We start from the raw sequence: 22,789 nt of genomic DNA, 5'->3' as shown, positions 1-22,789 counted from the left end.
TAGGAAGAGGTCTTCCTGTTCCACTTCAATCACTCAAAGCACCTGGGGCAGTGGAAACTAATTGCCTGGTTTCTTTGCCCCAGATCTGAGGCACCTCCCATACCTTCAAACCTTGTACTGATTTGTCCAGGTGTTAGTATCAGCAGGGGAGGTTTTGCTGGCAGTGCCACCACTTTCTGTGGTTTAAGGGTTGGCAGCATGTGGGAAGGTCTTTGTCGTGGCCCCCACATTATGGAATGACTTCCCCTCTGAGGTGTACTTTGTATAGTGGTGCCTCGCAAGACGAAAATAATTCGTTCCGCGAGTCTCTTCGTCTAGCGGTTTTTCCGTCTTGCGAAGCAAGCCCATAGGGAAATTCGTCTTGCGAAGCACCTCAAAAAAAGGAAAACTCTTTCGTCTAGCGAGTTTTTCGTATTGCGAGGCATTCGTCTTGTGGGGCACCACTGTACCGTGTTTTGGGTTATTGATCTAGACTAGGGGTGTACTTTGCTGTTCCCTACCTGTTCATCTTTTGATCACATTATCATTACTCAAGCTTGGTCCACTGCAGTTCGTGGTTTGTTAAATAAACTCAGTATTGCGATTTGTGAAAATAATGTCATTGTTATAGAGGCATAACCACCTCTTATATAACGGATATCATGACGGCAGGCCTGCCACCTTATTTACTTAAGGTGGGAAATAAAACAAAAGATTTTAAATTCAGGTAGGTAGAAGTGTGAAGAAGTGTGCATGCACAAGAAAGCTTATACCAAGAACAAACTTAGTTTCTAAGTCTAAGCCTCTTATTCTCTAAGTCTGGTCTCTAAGGTGCTACTGGACAATTTTTTAATTTATTTCAAAAGATTTGAAGTCATTATCTTTGTGTGAATGACACAGATCATAAGCAAGACATCCCCAACGGAGAAACAACCATTGTAATTTCACAACAAATCCAATCATCTCCCTCACTTTCCCTTCCTACTTCCAAAGCTGTGAACAGCCACATGCAGAAGAAAACGTGGTAATCTGCAAAATGCAGAGAGAGCAACAGTATTTTTTAAAAAATGGGCCAATATTTTGGATTATGGCAGAGAGACTGGAGGATACCACACACACACACACACACACACACACAGAGAGAGAGAGAGAGAGAGAGAGAGAGAGAGAGAGAGAGAGAGAGAGAGTTTGCAAAGCTTGCTTTATTTACTTTTCCCTGGGGGAAATAATTTACTTTGGCTATTACTGTATAAAAAGGTAAAGGACCCCTGACAGTTAAGTCCAGTTGCAAACGACTCTGGGGTTGTGGCGCTCATCTCACTTTACTGGCCGAGGGAGCCGGCGTTCAGCTTCCGGGTCATGTGGCCAGCATGACTAAGCCGCTTCTGGTGAACCAGAGTAGCACACAGAAACCATTTACCTTCCTGCCGGAGTGGTACCTATTTATCTACTTGCACTTGACAAGCTTTCGAACTGCTAGGTTGGCAGGAGCTAGGACCGAACAACGGGAGCTCACCCCATCGCAGGGATTCGAACCACAGACCTTCTGATCAGCAAGCCCTAGGCTCTGTGGTTTAACCCACAGCACCACCCGCTAACAAGTTCAATTATTGCAAAGTTCTCCAACATCCCTAGTCAAGTCACACTCTTTATGCCCAGGCCTTTTGCTGAGTGGATGTCTTCCTTCCTCCTGCATTTCTGTACATTGCTGTTTTGTGCTGCTGCTTCCTTATTCTGATATCGGTTGTTTTTTGTGTGGTTTCATTTTATTATTTTACACAGTATTTCTTTTAATTGTGGCATTTTTTGTAACCCGCCCTGGGTCCATTTGGTGAAGGGACAGCTGTTAGTACAAAAAATAAACCAGCTGTGACTGAGAAACAGTCAGGATACATATGGAAATAACATTTTAAATCCACCACTACACATACAACTTTCCATTTTAGGATGTAAGCTGAGATTCTCATAGTTCAGTCAAAATTTCCCCTCACAACACCCCCCCCCCAGAGATGGTAGATCCAGAGGTTTGAGCCAGGTATGCAGCTACACTCAAACTAACCCCCTCTCACACAAGAAACTCCAACTTTTCTGCGTTAACAATTACAGCACTATACTCCCAGAGTTCCTAATGAGTTTGCATATAGCAAAGGCACTGCCATCTATGAACACATCCCTTGGAATGGAAATAGAACTTGGATTTTTTAAAAAAGAACCTCTGGTCTTTGGTACCTGCAAAGTTCATTTGTACAAATGAGGGCTACTTCATAGGATATTTTTGTGCGCACTCCTAAGACAAACTACAAAATGCACGTGTTGCGTATCAGTTCAAAGTAGTGGGCACAAAAATTATTAAAATAGGAGTATTGTCACCCCTTAAAATACACAGGAACCAGAATCTGACAGTTTCCCTTTCACAGTTCATGTGCATAATAAATGAAACAAGCAGTTTAATATGAATGAATGAATGAATGAGGGGACTCAGGGGTACGCATACCCCTAAACCTTTTGTGAATCTAAGTTTGGCCTCGTTGAGGGGCAGTATTTCAATATGAGTAGGAAAATGAGAGTACCCTAAACATTTTTTGGGGGGGGGCGGAAGCACCAAACGAAAAAATGAATATCACAAAAGGAAATCTTGTATGGACTGAAACTAAGACGCTTCCTTTGTGATAGCAGCAAGACTCGCTGTGGGATCTTCCACTGGGGGGAAATGGTTAAGCACCCTTCTCTTGCCTGTTGCTTCTTTCCTACAAATCACACTTGCCTGCTGCACTTTGCTTGAAGAAACAGCAACCAGGCTTCTCAGACACACAATGGCTGCCAAACAAGTATTTTTTTGTTTCCAAACAATTGAAATTCATGCACCTCTGGATTGAATTCTCATCCTCTAAGGTTTTCAAAGAAAACTGGACTGGCACCTGTCAGTGAAACTTTATTTATAGGACAAACTGAATTCCTTTTAACTCAGGGATGCTATGAACTACATAGGGAAGCTACTAACAATTGGTGGACATTTGCTCCCTTTCCCTCTGGAGCCAATCAAAATGTCACATTATTTTGCAACATTTTGCCCTAATAGGGAATTTAGGGGGTTTCTTATGGGCCATGGTGACTGATGAACAACACTAATAGTACAATCCTAAACATGTATACAGTACGCAGAAAAAACTCAATTTCTCTTTAATTTTGCACTGTTATATATTGTTATAAAAGCCCAGTGCCCACCCCTCTCTCTGCTAAGCAGTGGCAGGAGCGCGTAGGGCCACAGGCACACACACAGGGTCTATGTCCCTTTGGAGAATGGAAGACATGGCGGAGACTGTCAAGCTTTAAGAAATATGGGTTTATTCACATAATTACACCTTCAGTCTGCATGGAGGGGGTCCAGATCTTACAGCATGGCCCAAAGCACTGCAGACAGTCATTCTTTCTCCCCCTTTCTTCTTCCCAGAATCCCCTTGCCCTTCCCCAAAGCAGTTACCCTGGCAACCTTCCAAATCTGCAGTCTCTACTAGTCACACCTGGGGCTAGAAGTGCCATTGTCTTGTTCAGGACTCACAATGGCTCTCTTAAATTTTGGCTACCCAGAAATTAATTTGCATCTTACATTCTCCCTTCATATCACAAATAAACCCAAATCCTAGCATTTATTAATTTTAGTATTTAGGAGGATTCCCCCCAGAAGTTCTATAACAATATTTTACTGCTAGTTGGGCTCCCAGTGGTTTTGAGGCAAATATTGCCCCAGACACTCACATTTGCAAAATCACCACTGTCTGCTACAGTGCTCATAAACATACTGACTCACTTATACCCAGAAGTCTCACATTCGGGCATGGTGTGGGAGGGAGGCGACATTCTGGGGAGGCAAGAGACAGGGGGCTCCTGGCACTAACAGCTTATAAGTGCCAGGAGCCTTCGTGCTCACAACCAGAAATTCTAGGAAGCCCTGCTGCAAGAAGATAAGGCTCTTGTGTGAGAAGGCTTGCCCAGCTGGCTTCTAATGCCAGGGAGAAGCTCAGCACACACCCTCTCTTGTAAGCTATGAGCCACATCTTCCTCTTTGTGTTTGGGATTCAGAGAGAACCCCCAAGGCAGGCCTCCCTCTGTGACATGTTCCTAGGGCCAGCTGAGGAGCCTATCTTTAGCTCCTCACTTATCAGAGGCTTTAAATAACCATGAAAAACATAGAAGGCTTCAGTTACTAAACACAGAACACAGTTCTGTGCAAGGAGGCTTCCCTGAAACCACTGGATTTGAACAGACTGGAGTAGGCCACAGCTCCCATTGGTTTTTACCAGTGCAAGACAGACCATAGGTATCTTGCACAGCCAATTATTTGCTTATTTTAAAGAAAGGGTTTTTTATGTTGAAAGTGCAAGAGATACTGGCTATAAATCTACCAAGCCACACCTATACAGTGAGCCCTGGCTTTGCATATAATCTGCTCAATCAAGTTCTGCAAGATCCTCCAGGATCTGCCAGCCTGTGGTCAGGGTGCTGGCATTTCTTCAACCTGCTTTGACCCGAATGCATCCAAGAAGTGAGAAGTCCTCAGGCTAATACTGTACTAGCTCTAATGAAAGGCCAGGCAAGCACTCTCTTTCCATTCTCAAGTATGGCTATGACCCAAAGGCCCGGAACACCCAATTTTTGCATGGTGGTCCCTAAGGAAACAAACACAAAACAATACCCCCCAAGCCCTTGCTGAAAGGCAAAGCACCAAGTGGATTGCTAGTGACACTCAGGCTTTTCTCAGCCCTTGACAGGACTTGCTGAAAACTTCATCACAAGAAAGGAATTCCTCCATTTAGGATTTAGTCACAGCAGGCTGGTGCTCTCCTACGTGCTTAGCCAGACTAAATAGGCAGGGCAAGGAAAGAGGTGGGGACCAGCCTATTCCCTCCGTTCCAATTGTGACAGGTGCACACTTATGCAAAGAGCTATATTAGGTAAGGACTCTATGAGGCCAGGAAAGCTCTTGCAGAGAACATCGGGAAGAAAAACTGTGCAAATTGTACAGCACAAGTGTGAGACGTTGTACGCCTACAGACTCGTTACCAAGGAACTGTCAAAAGTAAGGTCACCATGAAACTCCATTAATTTCATTTTTAAAATTGCTCTGTCAGTGCACACAAACACCCCGCGAACAAATGGTACTTACCACAACACTATGCTACCTGACATGGTAAATGTCAACTCTCACCAAGCAGGATCACTTTCATAAGAAATATTATTTATTTACTTATTACAGTATTTCTTACCTGCCCACCATTCACCATTAAGTCCCAGGGCAAGTTGCATATAAAATGGTGGACATATATATGGCTTCGTTCATCTAAAAATATATGCGTGTGTGAGCGCAATGTCTTTTGCTTGGATGGTGGGACTTGTCCCCGCTCTCCTCACCCCTGCACACTCCGCACCACCCCCAAATCCAGGGGGGCGGGACTCCAGAACAGATTTAGGGTGCACAGAGGGGGAGAAGAGGGAAAGTCACATTGCACAGCAGAAGTCACCCACTCCACTGACAGTCCATTATCACCTCAAAAAATAATGTGCTCTGTGAAAGATGCACCTGGGGAAAAATCAGGTCTCAGTTAAGTTATCTATGGAAGAAATACTCCCAAGTCTGCCTATGGAGTGTCCAACTATAGAATGCCCTCCCTTCAGAGACACAGCTTGTGCTGACTCTTTTGTGTTTCCATTGACTGCTAAAGACCTGCTTGGGTGTGTGTAGCTTTTCAGTGCTTGTTTTTGTTTGTTGCTGTACTGGCTTGTTTCTTTTTCCATATTTATATTGTTTTATCTGCCCTTGTTTCATGGTTTCATATTGTGGCTTTAACCCCACACTATGCAACCTCAACTGGAACAGGTTACACATCTAATTCCTGAGCACAATAATCTCCTAACTAAAGGACCTCAATTGGGATTCAGCCTCAGCTGGTTGGCCCTCATCCATCCCACCATTGCATCCAGGCACTGGTCCAGAACCTGCACAGCTCGCTCAGCTTGAATAACATGGATCAATGGCTCTAAATCCCCTGATCACTATGTGCAAGTGTGTACACACATACTTTTTAGTATATAAAAAGGAATCAACCCTTGCAAATGGAAAAGATGCAGGAACTGTCCTTCATGGAGCCACAATCCTGACCCTACACATCTCCATGTTCCATGTAACATGCAAGCACTAAAGCTATAATCCTAAAACACATTTACTAGGGAGTAAGACCCATTGGAAAATGCCAAGTCTTATTCTTGAGTAAGCATATGTAAGTGTATGCTGGAAAATGGCCTGTGGTAGTCCTGCACAAACAAAAAGGGGATAATTAGGGGAAATTCACACTCCAAGGGGTGGTTGTGGTGAAATGCTTTATTGTCTTCACACTACTTTACCACTTAAGGCAGCAGGTGGGTGGGTGGAGAGGGAACTGCATGCCTGAATACTCCTCCCACGTTAAAAATGTCCTGCCTGTGAAAAGCTAGCACATCAGGAAGGAGACTAGTCTATTCTAGGCTACGGCCCTTCCCCAATGTGCTAGCATCCCCTAAGCAGAAAGTTCATTACCTAGGGCTGATGAGTATTCAGCTGTGGCCTGACATTCACCAGCATTCAGAACAGTGGTGGTGCTGGGGGGGGGGGAGAGATTGAGACGACCTAGGAAAGGGCAAAGAGCATCCGTGGGGATGGGGGCCTTTGCCCCACATTACATTTCTAAAATAGAAATAATGAAATATACACTTTAATTATCCCATCTTAAACATAATTCTATGGAGCAAGTCCTATTTATTGTGTGACAAAGTTAACTTTCAAGTAAGCATGCTTGAGGGGACACAGGTGGCGCTGTGGGTTAAAGCCTCAGCGCCTAGGACTTGCTGATCGAAAGGTCGGCGGTTCAAATCCCTGCTGCGGGGTGCGCTCCCGCTGCTCGGTCCCAGCGCCTGCCAACCTAGCAGTTCGAAAGCACCTCCGGGTGCAAGTAGATAAATAGGGACCGCTTACCAGCGGGAAGGTAAACGGCGTTTCCGTGTGCAGCTCTGGCTCGCCAGAGCAGCGATGTCACACTGGCCATGTGACCCGGAAGTGTCTCCGGACAGCGCTGGCCCCTGGCCTCTTAAGTGAGATGGGCGCACAACCCCAGAGTCTGGCAAGACTGGCCCGTACGGGCAGGGGTACCTTTACCTTTACCTTTACCTAAGCATGCTTAAGACTTCAGCCTTATTTTAATTTCTAAATGTATGGCTCTGCTAAAATTTCCTATAGGATATGCAGGGCTACTTGTCAGCAAGGGCACTGCCCCCCTCCCCCAGCACCACTTATCAGGTCTAGAGTTTGGTACCACTGGGTACCTGTTGAAGTCCACACCTGAACAAGGGGCCTGTTGCCAACCACCGTCCTTGTTGTTGTTGCCTGTTCAATTTCCCCCTCTAAGTGAACAGTCAGTGTCAGAAGCAAGGAGGAGGAGAAACATCCCCTGCTTTCTTAACCCCCTCCCTCTGAGTGGCTGGACAGTGTATGGATAGTGTCATGATGTAGTTCTGTCACCAGGTGGCACTGGACTTAGTTGTATCTGGGTTTAGTTAGGCACCTTCTGTTGCTCTTCTGCCTTAGAGCCGAAAGAGAGACAATTAAATTGTCTCAGTTCCCGGTTGGGGTGTCTTCTTAAGCTTTCATTGATATGGCATCAGAAGTCAACTTTTAAACTCACAAACTTCTAACAACACAACGAAAACGGCACAGTTCCCTGCACTAGTGTGAACTTCAGCTTAATAATCCTGAAGGGAAAGAAAGATCCGCTTGCTTTTGCCTAAACACAAAGCACCACATGGAGGAAGTTAAAGCTTACATTAATGCTTTGCACACTTCTCTTCACTTCAGAGGCTTCTTCAAACGCAGCTGCTCATGGAAATCCAGAACATCAAAAAGTCTTAAATTAAATCAGATCAGGATGGCCTAAGCATCTCAGCAATGCTTCTAAGTCGACTAGAAAGTACGTTGCTGCCTGTGCACAACTGAGTGAATTGGAAGGCCTCATAACAAAACAGAACTGTAACACTGAACCGCAATCTAGGAGGAAATAAATCTTCTTTATCACCGGGGAAATCAATATCTAACCAAATGCGACAAGCAAATCAAGCACACAGTATTGTGGTTGGTATTGGAAATCATAGAAAAAACAAAACCTTATCTTGTTAGTACTCCAGAAGAAATAAATCAAAACAATGGGAGGAACTTTTATCACACCCTTATCCGAAAGGCCTTGGAAAAAGCTAGCAGTCAACCTGTGTGAACGGGAAGGTTGACACTACAGTGGTACCTCGGGCTAAGTACTTAATTTGTTCCAGAGGTCCATTCTTAACCTGAAACTGTTCTTAACCTGAAGCACCACTTTAGCTAATGGGGCATCCCGCTACCACCGGAGCACAATTTCTGTTCTCATCCTGAAGCAAAGTTCTTGACCCAAGGTACTATTTCTGGGTTAGCAGAGTCTGTAACCTGAAGCGTATGTAACCTGAAGTGTATGTAACCTGAGGTACCACTGTATTTGGTTGTTGTAGACTACTATTCAAGGTGCATTGAGGTATGCTCTTTGCCTTGCAGTAACTGCCACAGCATTAGTGCACAACGGAAGAAAGACTTTTGTTCATTTTGGCCTTCCAGATGAACTTGCATTTGAAACTCCAGTTTGTAGTAGCAGAATTCCAGTCATTCCGGACGCCTTACAGCTTTTGCAGCGTTGCCACTAGCCATCACTATCCTCAAGGAAACAGTGAGCAGAGACAGCAGTACAGATGGCAAAGAATATCTTGAGACAGAATGACCTACATGTTGCTCTTTTAAGCTGCAGGTCAACACCACCACCAACAGCTTCTGGATGTAGCCCAGCAGAGCTGCTAATAGGAAGGCAGGACACCTATTCGAACCCTAGATCTTATTCCCAAGTGACCTGACCTGGAAAAAGTTGCTTCTTCATATTACAAAGCTATGAGAGGTTATGAGCCTTTATATAACCAGAGCAACTCATTATGAGAGCTACTTCATTTGGAGCCAGGAGAGAAAGTTTATATACAAACTGATGGAGAAGAGACCCGCCAAATGCCAGCTCCTATACAAGGGAGGTGGGATGAAACACCCAAATTATATTCTGCTGAGACTGAGCATGAATTACTTAACAGAAACAAACACCTTCTTCCTAACTCTGAGAAGTACAGTCACCAAATGCAGGGGCAGTCTGCCCCATTTCGCCACCTGAGGTGAAATGGGAAGTTGATGGACCCCAGCCAAAGGTGACACCCCCCCCCCCCACCGCTGAAGCCTCACTTCCTGGGTTCATGCGGCAGTGGCTTCCAGCAAGATGTTGCCGGAACTCAAGAGAAGAAACTGCTGCCGCTGCCATTGCTACACAACCCCAGCAGCTGCTTCAGACTGCCTTGTGTGTGGGCAAGTGCTGACCAAATGCCACAAGCAGCACCTCAAAACCCAAGTTCACCTCCTGAGATTCTCCATCAGCCACCTTGTACAACAGATAACAATACTGTGACTTGGAGCATCACTCGCTCTACTTGTGTCATTCAGAATGCTTCTCAAGATTTAGAAATGAGCGGCTGAATATTTCAACTAACCGAAGTTTCAGGCTCTTTAATTGTTTCTTTAAACAAAAGTCAGCGTTGTTGCATAGTTATATCACTAGGTAGCACTGAACTTAGTTGCATCTGGACAAAGTCAGGACTTTGGGGTGGTTGTTTCCCTCCCTGTTTTGCATCATTTAAGAGAGGGAATAAAGTTCTTGTCTAGCTTTCTGGTGGAGTATCCTCCCAGCTTTCCATGACTTAGCTGATTGGACTCAAAGGAAGACAGCATGCAGACAGATAGCAGCAACAGCACTAAGGAAGTTCACTGAAAGCATCTTGCCGAAAACGAGGAGCCAATACTATTTTAGGTCTGACTAATGTAGTTTAAAATACAGAATAAAAACCACCTTTATTCAACTTCAGAAACTCTTCTCCACGTTTACTTGCCTGCTGAGGATAAGGGGGAGTGTTTCAGGATGGGTGCTAAATTCATGTAAGAGACTGGTTGAGTCTCATAGTTGTATCACATGAACTGTGATCTGTGTGAAAGTGTGCCCTAGACCCACACTCAGTGTTCTCTTGTGACTACACATTGCACAAGAAGATTGGCAGCAACAGGCAAACTGTCTATCACGGACATTTGTCTGATGCTGCTGATCTTCTCACTGAAGTTTCCTCCCAGTGCAACAGAGTCAGGTAGCTCCTAATTTTTAAACATTTGTGAGCACAACAGCAAGCTGTGAAGTTCTGCCCTTTATGTTTTGACCAAGCTAATGGAGAGAAGATAGAGGCGACATCGAGGCCCTTAGTCTCTGTGACAAGGACACACAGGCTCAAAAAGGAGAAGCGGCCCATTAATAGGCACTGCAGCAGCTCCACAGCCTCTGCAGATTGGAGAAGCGTTGCAAATAAGGGCAGGAGTCTGAATGGTAAGGCCAATGAGCAACTGAATCACCAGGACTGTTTTAGCTGCGGCATTTCAGCAACGTAGGCTGCTGTGTTGTTAACAAGCAGTTGGGTCAGAGGCCAAATGTTTTCCTTTCCATGCTTGAAATACCATAGTCAGAAGCAGCTCAGATATTCAATACAGTGAAAACATTACCGCTCTGGGTGGGCGGCAGATCCTGAAAGATAAAGCCCCCAAAATGAAGTAGGAAGACCTACATGAGCAGCAGACCTCATTTTCCACCGTTGCATCTCCTAATGCCATGAAGTCAATAAAATCCCTGGCTACCTGAGACACAGACTCCTTGAAGCTTCTTCACCCCTTCCACACACAAACCTGTGATGTTTCAGGAGAATAAATGGTAAAAAAATACAATACACCAAGTACATTGAGCATGGCTTTTGTCTAGAAAACTGCTGTGCAGGTACCATCTAAGCCAGGGGGTTTCAGTTCTTCATGGAATCTGTTCCACATTGCCTTGTGCACTGAAGAACCTTGGCACATTATAGAGAACTCTAGTGCCTGTTTTTGGCTTAGGATTGCTGACAGACAGGATTGCCTACCTGGTCCAGCTGAGCCACTTGCCAGATCTGTGTGCAAAAAAAGTCAACCCTGTTTCCACTTAGCAGTCATGCTAAAAACTAATGCACATTAACATCTGTTCCACAGTCCCCAATTTGCACAAGGCATCCAAGATTGCCCAAGTCCTGTCACATATTAATCACTCACTGTCCCCTCCCCCAAAAGCCCAAATTTATGATCATGCTTAAAAACCAACAACAATTATAAGCATGCACTGCCAAGCCAAAATCTAAGTAAACAAACTATTTCTCCTCTGCCCTCCTGCTGCAATCAAATCCCTGTGACACAAGGATGCACACGTGAAGGGGTGCATCACTTATAACCCAAGAAGGGGGAGTTGCTCAGTGCTGCCACCAGCCAGGGAGAATTGGAGCAGTTGTCTGAGAGCAAGTGGTTTTCATTTTATTTTTTGCTGCAAGCAGATGAGCATGGCTCAGCTAGACATCTTTCCTGTTTTTCCTGCAGCCATGCCTTCTCCTCTGTGCAGGAAGAGGCTGTTGACTGCTGGAAAAGGTAAGCCAAGAAACGCAGACTAAGGCTGAAAGCCCCTGAATGGAGGTAACACAGCATGAGTGAGTGACAAGGCAGAGGTGGATTTGGGGACTCATAACCGGTTTGGTCACACTGAGTGCAGATCCTCGAGGGCACTGCAGGAGAAGCCACAACAATGATGTAGAATGGAAGGCGAGAGGTAAGAGTGCCACCGACATTTGAGACCCCAAGGTTCACCGCTGGACAAGGTTGCTGCTTCTAGTTCCGTTTGATATAGGATGCCCATAGGCAGTCTCCAAGTAATTATTTCAGTCAGCACAAGAATTTCTGCTTGTACGGTGGAATTCCCCACTCCACCCACCTGCCCCACTAAATTTGGGGTTATTCCCAACCCTCCAGAGCAGATTTAGGGAGGAGAGAGAGTAAAAAGAGAGGGTAAAAAGAAGTTCCATTGCACATGTAGAAATCCTTATGCTGATGGAACAAGTTAGTTGGATATGTCCTGCTTTACAGAGGCAAAGGGCTGTCCAAGCCTAGTTTCAAGATAAAGAACCATGAGAAGAAAGTTCAGGGGCCATCAACAGTTAGTACCTGGACAGAAGACTGAGCAGGCACACTATGATGAGATTCACAGTATTTCTATTTAAATTATACCAATTATTTCTAAATTTGCATCTATTCATCTAAAATTAGCATATGTAAATTCTGTGCAAATCTATGTCCTCTTGAGCAAACTCAGCAAATTCTATCCTGTATCTGTATCCCATTCCCTTAGATTGGGAGATGCCGGCTACTGGAATACAAAGATGTGGTTGGCTGCTTGCCTTCTGCATTAGCAGTTTCATCTGAAATTGCCATTCCTTGCTCACTCACTGTTTATAAGCAACAACAAAAACACAAACTGCATAATTATCGAGCAGTGGGATTCCATTGTTTTCTGTGGTATTGTTGTCCTGTCCCCCTGGTGATTTCCCCCCTATTATTCACAGCACAATTGTAGTGCAAGCCTTTTCAGTATGAGAGGGCAAAACACTATACAGGGCTTTCAGGGTTCTTGTGCCTTTAAGTAGTAGCTTCCTCTTTGCAGCTTCTGACTCTTTCATGGCTTCCTGTTCATCATGGCAGCATGTACAGATCCAGTTGTATCCCTCCATGACAGAAGGCTCTTGGACCCAGCAGAGACTTCTGTTGCCTGAAGCTAGGTTGGGGAGATGTTTATAAATTCTCCTATGGTGTCTCATACCACCTTCCACACTGTTTCTAGGTGTCCCCTCCACAGATAGTCTGGAGCAGATGGCAGCAAGGGCATCAGTGAAAAATTACCTCACACACGCCTTTCTGCTGACAGAAGCTTCTCCTGGATTAAAGAGTCTTTTGTCAATGACAGAAATAATCGGACAACTCAATATTTTTTTTAAGAAATCACTGTTAGCTGTCTGAGCAAAGTCAAACATCAGTTTTTTCAAACTACCATGCAAATGCCGTTGGAAGGCCTAACATCCCTTTGGTTTGCACTATCAACAGTTGAAAATACTGCTAGAACTATCAAACATCTAGGGTACTGTGGCATACCAGCACAAACTCTAATTCAGGCGATTCTGATTCAAACAACAGCCATGGCAGGTGGGCAACGCACAACAGAATGGCACTTTGGAAATTGTTAACCATCTTTCTAGAGATAGGAGCAAATGAATTTAATTATCCTATTTGTACAAATTAACACACCCTATAGAACTTTGGGTGCAGAAGTATCTATGTTAACAGCCGCCTCAGCAAATTGTTCAACAGCATCCTCAGCAAATGCTTATCTGGTACCGAACAAAGCACACAATGGTGAAAACTGTATTACGAAGTTCCTCTCTGGCAGAGAGATGGGCATAGGTAGCAAAAAGCCTCCCAATTCACACCCTTGCAGCCAGATAAATAAACTGAAGATGTGAAATGAGCTCTAGGCACAGTTATTTGTTTATCTTCATTTATCTGCTGAAGCAACTTGCAGGCCACAAAAGCTTATGTCATCACAAATTTGTTAAGTCTTTAAGGTGCTGCAATACTCTCCTTTTTTCTTTACTTGGAAATTCCATTGAATCACACAAGATGGACACATACTCCAAGCCCTGCCTCCTATAACAGTGCCCCAATGCCCTTTCTGTCTTTGTGGAACACTAAGAACTAAAGAATTTCTATATGTAGATGCAGTAGGCCAAAAAAAAAAACCAAAGCCCAAGCCAGTCTCAGTTTGGTTTCTGGTTTTAACAGCAACCACCCATGTGGCTGCTACCTACACCATAGTGTTCGCACCAGCAGCATGTGCCATTTAACATATACTAGTTTGCCAATACACATATTGTACCAGTACATTTTGGGCTTCCAAAATATTTTTGCAGATGTCAGGATCCGTTCTGCTTTCATGATTGCTAACCATAGGACAGCCACTTCAAAAAAAGCTTATGGTGTATGGCAGTTCTAATTGCCTAGTTGCTAATTGCAATGATCATAGCCTCCATTTAGGTAGTTATTCAGCCTTACTATGCATCTGGTCCAGATTTTCAAGTGGCTGCTGGATTTTTGTCTTGCAGCTAGGGATGGTAGAAGCCATAATTTTCAAATTCTCTGATTTTCTCATTTTTCTTAAGTTTGGCTCTCCACATTTCCAGGTCAGTCTCCAACTATTATTTTTTGAAGTCTTCAAAAGATGCACCAGAATTTTAGTGTAGACAATTTCCCCTAATATACACCTTTTTGCAAAGAATTTTTTCCTAATATAACGTATTTTTGCATGTTATTTTCACTAATGTGTGCAGTTTAAGCACAAATATATGTATATATTTGATATCAGTTTTTTATTTTAAAGTTATTGTGACTTTAATATTGGATCAGATTGTTACTATTAATGTTTCATGTTTTATTATGTTTTTGTGTTGGAAGCTGCCCAGAGTGGCTGGGACAACCCAGCCAGATGCGCGAGGTATAAATAAATAAAAATGTTGTTGTTGTTGCTGCTCCTGTTATACATTACTTGTTATACATTACTTGACTGGGGAACAGAATTTCCAAATTCAGAGAAGTGCAAATTTTGCAGGAGCGTTGTTTCAATTCATGTATTGTTTTGGAAAACTCAGCTTAGATAGATTTGCCTTTAAATGTGAACTGAATCAAATTTCTCTACTTGCAACTACAGACCACCAAGTTTCCAAGAAATTAGAACACTGGGCCTTTCCCTGAGCCCAGATTTCAAAACCCAATCAGCTTTTGGAAGGAAGAGCGGGGATAAACTCAGGGCAGAAAGATAAATGATCATCTAGGCTTCAAAGTAGCTCATTATCAGGCACTGGAGAAGGTTGCAGCATGTAGTGGAGTGGGGAAATTGTTGATTTTATCCCATCCCCGATCTTGGCTTCCTTGACCTTGATGGCACTGGAAAAAACAGATACTGTTGGAGTGTTAATGCTGTGTGAGGCCCTCCATCTTATGCTCAGGTTGCATATATGTGTAAATAAAACCGTATATCATAGAGACATCACTGTCTCCACTGACCTTCATTCCAAGGAAACAGAATCTGGGTAAATGTGTGGAATCCCTGGATATTCTCACCACTCTGAAATTGGGTTGGCATGTAACAATATTTTTCACTGTGGGAGGCGAAAGAAATTTTCCTTTCTTCCCACTACTGAATTCTCATCCCAGCTACCCTAAAATTAATCATCAGAATTATATCACCACTGAAATTGACAGGACGACAGTAAAAATAAGGATACAAAGGCAATTCAAAGTCAGAAAGATTGGAGGAACTGGATTTTGCACTTCTCCATTTTCCTTTTGCACTATCTTGGGACTGCTTCAAATGCAATCAATCCCTTCAAAGAGAGCATTTATGTAAAAGCTGAAGGATTTTATATAATTTGAAGGAAAACCAGAGTTTCAGAGTTTCACTATTTATCGGAATGATAAAGGGCAAGACTTGATCAATCTATATGTATCATTAGAGATATATGATACATACAGTAGCTGATTGCCTGGATATAAAGAAAATAAATTATATTGAAAGAAGGGAAATGAGGTAGGGAGGGACAAATGATGATATATTCATATATAAAATATTTTCAATAGTATTTTAAATTTCACATTTATTCTTTATCATCTATATCAGTGTTTTTGAACCACTGTTCCGCGGCACACTAGTGTGCCGCGAGATGTTGCCTGGTGTGCCGTGGGAAAAATTGAAAAATTCAAAAGATTTAAAAATAAAGTATTTTATAATTTTTCATATTTCTGTTTACTTACTATTTCATAATAAAGTAATTATAAAATACTTTCTTTGTGTTTATTTGATTCCTATTCAAGAGAATTACTTTATATATAGTCAATATAGGCACAGAGTTAAATTTTTTAACATTTTCTAATGGTGGTGTGCCTCGTGATTTTTTTCATGAAACAAGTGTGCCTTTGCCCAAAAAAGGTTGAAAAACACTGATCTATATGATATTTTGTATACAAGTACATAGTATCTGTAATATTCTATATTAATAAAAACAGTTCTGTAAAAGGAAACAATATGCACAAGTCACACTTGTGCATTTTGTTGCATGTACAGTACACACACTAGGGTGCTGCAACAGAAAATAGCTTATTCACACATGTGCATACCATGAAAGGCTTGTGAATGTACATCTGATATGATAGAGTGAATGCTATTTTGTACAAAGAACATAAGGAGCCATGATCCCAACTGGACATGAAATTTAAGACTAAGGACCGCAAACTTCAAGTTCATCTCAAGCCAGAAAGACAAACAAAAGAAATCAGCTTCTAAAATAATCTAGGTTAACCAATATACAGTGGTACCTCAGGTTAAGTACTTAATTCGTTCCGGAGGTCTGTACTTAACCTGAAACTGTTCTTAACCTGAAGCACCGCCAGAGCCCGATTTCTGTTCTCGTCCTGAAGCAAAGTTCTTAACCTGAAGCACTATTTCTGGGTTAGTGGAGTCTGTAACCTGAGGTACCACTGTATTAAATTGGGCTAATACAATGGCAAAATGAAAGTGCAGCTTAACCTTCATTAGCAGACAAAAAACTGATGTATGCAACCTCTTCAAAACACATCCATGGTGGCTTCTGGAGCAAAACTGTGATGGTTAGCTATATGAACACTCTGTGTATGTGTGTGTGTGTATACCTCACTTAGGTAAAACCAGTCCTCCTGAAATTATAGCCTGCCTCTTTGCTTTCCCTTGGTTATTTAGAAAGCAAACCACAGTCTTAGGCAGCAGAATATTTATAAATGCGCAGTTCCCAGCTGGGAGGGCTACCAACATGTAATTATATAATGGCTGTATTACCCTCTCTTGTGTACAGGGGCTGCAGCTGTCCTTCATTCCCAATAATAAACAAGTGAAAAGGACAGACTGTGACTTCTTGAAAGACCTCAACTGTTGCTCTAATCCAGGGGTCAGCAAACTTTTTCAGCAGGGGCCGGTCCACTGTCCCTCAGACCTTGTGGGGGGCCGGACTAGATTTTTTTTGGGGGGGGTGGACAAATTCCTATGCCCCACAAATAACCCAGAGATGCATTTTAAATAAAATCACACATTCTACTCATGTAAAAACATCAGGCAGGCCCCACAAATAACCCAGAGATCCATTTTAAATAAAAGGACACATTCTACTCATGTAAAAACACGCTGATTCCCAGACCATCCTTGGGCCGGATTTAGAAGGCAATTGGGCCGGATCCGGCCCCTTGTTTGCCTACCCATTCTCTAATCAAACTCACCTTAAGCCCGACACCCTCTTCTCACAGCTATACATTTACAAATGTCAGTTAGGCACGGGTTGCCAAAAAACAAGGTACCAAGAACTCTGTAGAATGTTTTGGTACCATTAGCTCTTCTGGGACAATCTTTTACATTCTAGGAATACCTCACCATCATGCCGGACAGCATCCAAAGTTCCCCCACCATCGCCTCCTTCTCAGGTTTCATTTCAGATATATTTACACCCAAATTCTTGTTAGGGAACAGGGACAGGAAGTGGGTCAAACATTGCGATAGGGGCTTGTTCATCTTGCCAAATCAATTCAGGTCAATAACCCCATTACTTCACATAGCAGTTTGGGTGAAAGGCACAGGGAGCTTCCAGACAGGATGTTTGTTGATCATTCAGATGGATATGTTTACACAAAACTCTCACAGAGGTTATATGACATCACCTGCTAATTGAGCATTCGTCCCAACATGTTTGCATGAAGGTTGCATGACATCGCCTGCTATTATTATTAGTATTATTAGCAGTGCTTTTTTTCCTTAAAAAAATGTTTAGGGGTACTCTCATTATCACATTGAAATACTGCCCCTCAGTGAGGTCAAACTTAAGATTCACAAAATGTTTAGGGGTATGTGTACCCCTGCGTACCCCCAGAAAAAAGCACTGATTATTAGTATTAGCATTAATTACACACCCTTCACCCTAAAGTCCCATGGCAGGTTACAACATTAAAACACCATGTTAAAAACAGTTTCAAACAACTTACAATCACAAAAATAAGGTTGGTCCTAAAAATATACAGCTCTTGTGAAAATCCAGGATAAAGAGGTATGTCTTTAGCATTCACCAGAAGCTATATTATGAAACTACTAGGCGTACTTCTGAGGGCAGGGAGTCCCACAACTTAGGGGCTGCCACAGCAAATGCCCTGTTCTGGGCAACAACCTCTAAAGACAGAAGAATAACTAAGAGGGCCCCCTTTGCCAAGCCTAGCACCCAAGGAGGTCTGTAGCGAAGGAAGAAGCCTTTCAGGTATTGGGTACTTTGTAAGTCATTTCAGGCTTAACTTTGCCCTGATGCCCTCTTCTTGTGGCTAGTAGTTACCCAGCCCTTTCCAGTGCAATTTTCCATCAATTTTCCTATTGGACTTTCTGCAGTTAAAAAAAAGAATTGGGATACTGTAATTGCACTAGAAAGTGTGGAACAGTTTTGTGCAAACAAGTATCCTATCTGCAACACTAGCCCTGGAGCTAGTTAGGCACAATTTGTGTCCATTATGGTGGCAGACCTGACCTCAGTTGTATCTTTTTAGCAGGGCCAAACAACATTTTACCATGGTAGTTTCAATTAGGCTGCAACCCACAAAAGTCTTCAGGCATTAAGAATCAAGCTGTCTGCTTTTGTTCCTGCATTTTCCTAAATAATACCCACACAGAAAGAGAAAGACCCACAAAAAGAAAGGGGAATCTCTTTCTTGTGACGTAAGAGCTCAGTGCCACACAAAAAGGTGTTTTGTACCAAGTTCAGGACGGACAGAAGTACTCATTGACAAAAATGGAAAAGCTACCTTGTGGAATTCCCTGCCACAGCATGTGGCAATGCCTTTGTAAGCTAGAGCCCTTTTAAAAATGGTTATAAAAATGAGCTTCTGCCTAAAGGCATCAGGTTGGAACTCAGAACAGAAAGCAGGACAAGAGGGAACTGGGTCTGATCCCACAAGGCAATTTTAAATGTGGACTCGTGTTAAAACACTGTCAGCTCATGAACAGAAAAACCAGGGCCTGCCAGAGGTTCTGTAATATGCTTCAAAAAAAGAAGTAGGAAAGCTCTATTTTAAGCATTGGCAATTCATAACAGTAACAGCAAAAAATGCCTCAGAAAAAAGCTGTCCCAAAGGGAGCTCATACTACCCCCAAACAACACTTAACTTCTTCCTTCATGTACAAAAAAACATAGATTTTTTTTCATAACCCCACTGTTCATAGGAGACAGTATTTAAACAGCCATTCTTATTTGCATTGGAAAACTAGCATCAGCTATGGGGAACAACAGGGATGGGCTTCCTTTCAGCACCCACAATGCCAAAAAAACAGTTTCACCCATCCTGTGTCATATGGCTTCCTGAAGCAAACATTTAAGCCACTAAGGTTTTTGTCATGGGAGGAAAGCCTAACGCTGGCGAGATTTGTGTTGATTTAGGAAGCTGGACAATTTTCTCACCCAATAAAATGAACTTGATCACTAAATCTATTTTCCCCCAATGGCCCGGCTGTGCTAGTCCCAGAAAATCAAACAAACCACAGTAGATTGAGAGTGACCTTTGACTGCATGCTTATCACGCTTTTGCTGATAAGAGTAACAAGCTTTTGATCATCACAAAACCCACCTTTAGGCAGGAAGACTATGGATGTGCCTTGAAGACCCATCTGTGGACCTCAAGCATCTAAATCTCACTACTATTCGCTGGTACAGTACAACTCCGAGCCTAGATTTAGTTACAGGAGGGGTAAAGAACCACAGGTCCAGAGGGGCAAATACAGCCCTACATGCCTCTGTTTGGCCCTTGAGGCTCTGTCCTGGCCACACCTCTTATTGGGCCCCTCCTCTACACCCTTGTGTGATTTTACCTGGCTGGAATGTGTCCTTGAACTGTGATAAATCATCTTGCTTATCTGAATGGAAAGTTTTGAGGATGGAGAGGAGGGTCTGCATGGAATCTCTCACTTTTGTGTGATTGAAATGTAACCTACTGTATGAAGGTAAGATTCATATCCCCCTTCCCACTTTTGCTTCTGACTCCGCCCACCACTGGAATGCGGCCCCCATAAAACTGCCCATGAGAAATGTGGCCCTTAGCCTTTAAAAATGTCCCCAGTCCTGAGTTACAGCACCTCCTTGCCCTTGGACCCTAAAAGCATCCATTGAGGCCACCAGGGCCACCCAGAGGCACAAACCCATGACTGGGCCTTTATAGTGGTGGCTCCCCAGTTATAGAATGCCCTCCCTAGTGAGGTGTGCCTGTCTCAATCATTATTAACATTCAAGAGGAATTTGATTTGAAAACATTCCTGTTTACTGAGGCATCTGCTGACGGAAGACTTTCAACCCCAATTATCATTGGATGACTAACATTTTAACTCAAAAGTATTTTGATCTGCAATATGTACTTAAGCAGTTTCTCATTGCACTATTATTAAAATGTGTATTTTCCCCTATGCATTCCTTTTAGAATATTTTATAAGTTTTTAATTGTAATTATTTTTAGAATGCTTTGACTGTTTTACAATGTTCTGCTTTGTTTTTGTTTTTAAATTGTGTGGATGTTTGCTACCCCAGTCTCTTCAGGTGGAATGGATGGGTATAAATTCAACAAATTAATTATAATGATTAAGGTTTTGATGAATGCATGATGCACACAATTGTATTCTTATTTCTACCCTAGGCCGTACGGTTTCTGCATCAATAAATTAGCTTGTTGTCACAAAGGTACACATTTTTACTTCTCTCTCAGGATATCATGAGAATATTCAATAGTATATATTCAATAAAATGAAAAATAAATAAAACATTATTAGAAAGATGTTCTCTGGGCTGGCATTTATTTCACAATATTAGCAATGGCAATTAGCTAGTTGAGATCCCCTGCATTCTGCAGAATAGTGGAGGAAACGCACACGAAATAATGATTCTGCAATTCTAACTACCATGAGATACTGCAATTGCAACTTAATGTTGAGTCTCAATTTTATTTTTAAAATAAGGAAATAAAACTAGTTTTATTCACAGTTCTTTAAAAAACAACAGCCCTTTCCTTTTTGAGCTATTTGCAACCGTTCAAATATGGAAGTTCTACTCTTGTGAAATTCTACTCTTTGTAAACCAGAACCACTCCCATGGTCTTTCTACTGCAGGAGATAATGGAGGAATAAATTTTAAAGCAGCATTCAATGAAAACCTTTCAAATGTTTTGGATTTCTATGACCCACTACTGTGAAATCCGGGCCAGTAACCTCAAATTTCACAAGGAATGAGGGAATGGGCTTGCCTCAGTACTCTGCAGGTTATGTTTCTAGTTTCTGTCTCTGGTAGGGCTTAGCCTCATAGCAAAGAGGTACAGTTAAAACACCATTCAGTGCCAAGGGGAATATAGATGGTGTGATTAATACGGATGGATGAATATGTCAGTTTCAGATGTCTCATTTATCCAACGCTAAATTCAGTTCAGCACGTTTCCACATCAGTTTGCAATGAAAATAACAATAAAATATTCTCTTGAAAATTCATCAGCATTTTAGTTCACATTTGTCTCAATATATGTATTTTTGCAAGAATTTCCCTGTAATATTTTTTGGTATGTTGTTTCCACTAACATACACATTTATGCGCAAATTATTCGCTCTGAGAATTGCACTGCAAAATTTCAAAAATTGCAGATTTCGAAGTATAGATGCATTTTAGTCCAAATATAGTTTCAGGGAGCGATAGGTAGTTCACAATAAAAAGTAAAGTGAACTGAGTATCTCCCTCATCCCTAGTGGTCAATTCTATATATTCCATCTTCAAAACTGTTTCTCTTTCTAAACGTTCTAAGGGAAGTTCCTGGTTCAGAGGTCAAAAGAGTGAAGCACCCAGAGCAGTCAGGAAGAGCTAGGAATGTCCTAGCAGTCAATATTATTCATTTCCCTTAAGTTGTGGAATCTTTTGATCAAGAACACTCAGTTCTTTGAAGTAACTTATTAATGACCTGTGCATTGTTCCCCAATTAAGAACAGAAGTCACTATGTCCTAGCAAGGAGGGTGTTTTGGTGCTATTACAAACAGGGCCAGATTTTGGTTTGATGAGGACCTAAGCTACTGAAGGTAATAGGGCCCTTTATACATCCAGCTGTCCTTTGTCAACAACAAATTTTCACCTTTTTTTGTATTGAATATATGCTATATGGTAATTTATGGACCTAATGGGTCCATACACAACACAAAACACTGTTGCTGTATGTAGCTGTTATTTTATTTGTTTTTATCTTATATTTTGAAAATATACATCCAGGTTTTTTCCTCTTTAAATTTTTTGGGGGGCCCCAAGAGATTGGGGCCCTAAGCTATAGCTTGTTTAGCTTATACATAAATCCGGCACTGATTACATACATTACACACAAGGGTGCAGTGGGCAATTGTTCTGTGACCCCACAAAGCTGTACCCCCAGCATATTGGTTCAGCCATTTTATACAAAGAAGTCATTGTGATCCCTTCTGGGTTATTCAGTGGAACATAGCCAACAGATGGACACCATGGAGCAATGTGTGAAGAGATGTGGCTTTTCAATACAAATATTTTTAAAAAGCTCAGGATTGTAAGAAAGCCCTATCAAAAACTCTACACTGATTGCCTGAAAGCCTATTCTGTCAGGGAGGCTGCTGAGCAACAGAATGGATGGTACACCAGCAGCGG

The 22,789-nt window shown here is 42.4% G+C and overlaps 1 protein-coding gene across 1 annotated transcript in view; it reads right to left on the bottom strand.

The window, feature by feature from the left end:
- TFEB (transcription factor EB) overlaps positions 1–22,789 on the bottom strand; it is a 68,929-nt gene that overhangs the window by 35,322 nt on the left and 10,818 nt on the right. The window lies entirely within an intron of this gene.

This window comes from Podarcis melisellensis, assembly GCF_964234715.1.
Source record: "Podarcis melisellensis genome assembly, chromosome: 6".
NCBI lineage: Eukaryota > Metazoa > Chordata > Lepidosauria > Squamata > Lacertidae > Podarcis > Podarcis melisellensis.
Note: the sequence above shows the minus strand (reverse complement) of the source record. Positions and strands in the feature narration are given on the sequence as shown.